Consider the following 4343-nt stretch of genomic DNA (forward strand, 5'->3'; position numbering starts at 1 on the left):
TTAGTAAGCTTCAAAATAAATAATAAAAAAAGATAAATAATAGATAAATAGAAGCTAAGTTTCAATCCTAGTCAAATGGTAGGATGAAGACTTTAAATTTTGAAACTGGGATCATTTTTTGAAAAAGAGGGGATAAATAGATGAAAAGATGGGAAGATTATGATTTTTTAATCCTCAAACTGACCCTATTTAAACCATCAACCGCACACAAAATAGGGAGAAAGAGGAGGAAACACATTAGGAACAAACAGAAAAGAAATATCAACAAATCCTAACAAATTTCAGTAAATCTTTTTTATCAAATTTCCATACCCCTTACCTATTATCACCAACCCAACCAACATAGACACTCCCAAAAAAAAAACACCCAATAGTCACTTAGTCAAGCCACCCCAACTTATTGAACCTAAAAAGTTCGAAGCACAAAATATAGCATATTTAAGAATCATTAGCAAATATTATTTGCACTTGCCAAATACATAAAAAAGAAGAGGTAACAATCACTGGTAACCCAAATCGACAATTGGCAATAAAAAATTCAACAAACAAATAGCCAGCAATCACATTCCATTTGTAACACACAAAGGCAAGACTCAAAGTCAGATTACGTAGTAAAATTCAAAGGGAAACCAGAAGGAAAGAAAGCAAATCAGAAGCAAAATCCCATCAAGGAAAAAAACTAGTTTTACTTTACCTAAGACCCTTAAAGATACCGTAGCAGCCGAACCTTACTCCACCATACCACCATCATCCATCTCCCATCAGAATTCACCCATTGCTAGTAAAGCGCATCAGTGAAAATCCAATAACAGATCAAGTAAAGTCAGAAACTAAGGGAAAGTCAGAAATAAAGATTTTTTAGGTTTCCAATAAGTACTCTTACCAAGGGTTTTTAGGGCTTTCAAGTCATCAACAAGGCAACCTAGGAAAAGAGGAAGAACATGTTGTGGAATAGTGGCCAAATGAGTAGCATCAGGAGAGATTCGAGCATTTGAGTCCACGCTCTTAAAATCTTGATCTACATAAATGGAGACGTTTTTGTGGTAAACTAAATACACCATGTGAAAGAAGAGGCCAAAACAATTTTCTGAGTGAAATTTGGGCTTGAATTGTCATCAATAACAGTGGTTGAAGGTGACCAGAGGGGCCAGCGACGATAGCGTTTCACCGGGGTTTAAAAACTTGTGGAGTTTCCAACCAACCTTCATCCCTTCTTAGAAAGAGAGAGAGAGACCGAGTAGAAATTGTAAAGTGAGGAAAAAACTTGTAAAATGGAAAATAAAGTTTAAAGGAAGGCTTTTATAGCTTCGATCAAGCGGTGCCATTTTAACTAAAGAAAATGGGTTCCTTTTGACCCATTTCAAGGATCCATGCATCAAAATTGGGCAATCCGATCCAACCGCTTAGCCTGATCTTCTGCCCAATCCAGCTCTGTGCCATTTGAGCTCCAAACCGAGTCGTTTTCTTGTGTGTGAAATCGAGCTGCGGTAATTTTCTAGAGCCAAGTCACGAATTGTTTGGGGTATTCTTTGTCTATTTTTGTCATTTTGCTCATTATTTATCATTTTTTATGAATAAAAAAAGATAAATGAATAAAAAAAATTGTCAAAAAAATGTTTTTTAATGAAAAAGTTAAAAGTATTAATTTTCTTTGAAAATAAAATTTTCAAAAAGATGTTTTTGAGGAAAAGTTGAAAAGTATCAACTTTTCTTGAAAATAAAATTTTCAAAAAGGTATTTTTGAGGAAAAGTTAAAAGTATCAATTTCCCTTGAAAATAAAGATTTCAAAAAATATTTTTAAGTAAAAATTGAGAATACTAATTTTCCTAAAAAAATAAAAATTTCAGAAAAAAGTATTTTTGAAAAAAAGTTGAAAATATAAATTTTATTTAAAAATAAAAAAATAAAAAAAATGTTTTAAGGAAAAATTGAGAGTATCAATTTTCCTTAAAGAATAAAAATTTCAAAAAAAATATTTTTGAAGAAAAGTTGAAAGTATCAATTTTCCTTGTATAAAGGCATGAATTTGTTTTAAAGAAAAATGAAACAAAGCAATAAAAGAGATTCTCATAAAAGGTGGGAGCATTATTCCTTTTTCTTTTCTTACAATTTTTTTTATGTTAAACAATTCGATGATGGAGCTTCTGCGAGGGAAGCAGTAGTTTTCTTGCATACTCTTAAGGTGAGGGGATTTTCTTAATTTTTTGCCAAAAGTGTTGGATTCAATTAAGAATAATTTTTAATAATTAATTACTTGGTAAAGTTTTTAAGGTTAATGGATAACACGAAATCGAACTGGTATCATCTTTCAATGGGCATTGTGGGGGTGCTATAACCTTCCTCACGCGTAACCACACTCCCAGACCTAGTTCTAGTTTCACAGACATTGAATCTATCTTGCAAAGATACCTAAGTCAAATTTAGGATTTCTCTTTAAAAAGGAACAGATTCAGTCAGGTGACCAATTGCACCTAAACAAAAAAGATTAGTGGCAACTCCTCAAATCAATATTTAATGATAGGTCTTTAGATCTAGACGTTATGACACTTTAAATAATCTTTTTATTCTTTTATAAAAATTTTATTTAAGACGTTTTATGTAAAGAAACATCTTCAATTATCCTTTTCTAAATAAATTAAAGAAACATTTTTACATTTTTTTCATGATATAAAAAAAGTGAAAAACGCATTAATTGACCTTTTTTCTAATAATTTTTTCTATCAATTTTTGTTATTCAAAAAAATGCTAAATGCCTCAATTGATGATATTTTATAAATAAAAATAACAATCAAATAAAATATTTATCTTCTTTTGATACTAAAAATATTATTTGTTATTTGGGTATTTATTATTAATAAAATAAAATAAAAAGTTATCATCATATATACTATAGAGATTATGATAATTATATAAAAATTAATATACATAGATTTTCTTTATCAAATAAGTAAATTTGAATATGAAACATCCTAAAAATTAAAAAAAAAACTTAGGTATCACACTTTTAGGGATTATACTTTTTATTGGAATCCAAAATTGCACGAATCTAAAGCCCTCTTAATATGTACTCAAAATTAAAATAAAAAATTGTCATGGAAAAATCACAATCAATATCACCAAAATCAACAAAATAATAAATAAATGTATAAAATACACAAAGAAAACAAAAATATCAACCAAAAAAGCCCACAATGCAAAAAAAACATTGAGGCTACACAAGAAAAAATAAAAAGAAATGGCTTTAGAAAAGGATTTAAGGATTATAATTTTGCTTTTCAAAGAGGTTTTTGGTTTATAAAAAAAAAAGGAAATGGAAATTCCACCATCGATTATACCAGCAACTACGAAGGTAAAGGGAGCCTAGATTTAGGATTTTAGAAACAAAGATGATTAAGAAAAAAAAGAAAAGAAATGGGGAGAAACAAGAGAAGTGATCGCAGATAAGTTGAAAAGGAAAAAGAAAATTTTTTGTGATCGCAAACGACAGCAAAGAAAACCAGATGAGGGATTTGAAAATAGAGAAGTGAGAGAGATGGTTGCTAAGGTTTCTAAAGAAAAGAAAATGTGTAAAACTAGAGATTTTTAATGAATTTATAGAAGCACTAAAATGATGCGTTTCATTGAATCAATGAAACAAAAAAAAAAAAAAAAAAAAAAAACAAGGAATGGGCTGATCTATTAAAACCCAAACTGAACTTGTCTTTTATCCAACTAACATGGGTTTAATGCAATACAATTTACTACGGCTTGAAGATACACCTTTTAGTCTAATTTTCATTTATTTTATTTTAATTTAAATTAATAACAAAAACAAAAATTAATAATCATAATGATATATAATTATTTAAAAAATCCTCTAATATCGAGGATATGAGATATAGTTTTCTACAATTTATTTTCTTAAGTTGATTTTAGTTAATCTTCTTTATATTTAAAGCCAACCCAAATATATTTTATTGACCTAATTTACTAAATTAAAATTCAAGTCCAATTCAAAAAGTTTTTTTTTTTTATCATGAGATATAATTTTCAATGTATAATTATTTTTTAATTATTTATTTTTAATTAAAATTTAACACTAATTAATAATAAAAAATTCACAATAATTGTTTAAAATTCTATTAATTATGATTTTTAAAGAAAGTTGAGCTAATATAGATCTTTTTTAAATCAATTATTAATTATAAAATTAAATTGAAGTTTTTAAATGAAATTTATTAGGGCATAACATTAATCGTTTTAACCACAAAAAGGGAATCGAGTTGGGTTATTTGTTTTTTATGGGTATTTCAGTTAGTCAATTAATTTGAACATTAAGGCAATCGTTTCTTAATATTAAATT

General features: G+C 27.8%; 1 long non-coding RNA gene across 1 annotated transcript; it reads right to left on the reverse strand.

Annotated features, from left to right (window-relative positions):
- Positions 1–494: 494 nt before the first annotated feature.
- On the reverse strand, positions 495–1394 carry LOC149513111 (uncharacterized). The gene is made up of 2 exons (XR_016330838.1): positions 884–1394; positions 495–778 (listed from the first exon to the last, which is right to left on the reverse strand). It is a non-coding gene; the product is annotated as an uncharacterized LOC149513111 (long non-coding RNA).
- Positions 1395–4343: the final 2949 nt, after the last annotated feature.

The sequence above is a fragment of the Durio zibethinus genome, chromosome 20 (assembly GCF_047325235.1).
Source record: "Durio zibethinus cultivar Kanyao isolate XHJ-2024 chromosome 20, ASM4732523v1, whole genome shotgun sequence".
Taxonomy (NCBI): Eukaryota; Viridiplantae; Streptophyta; class Magnoliopsida; order Malvales; family Malvaceae; genus Durio; species Durio zibethinus.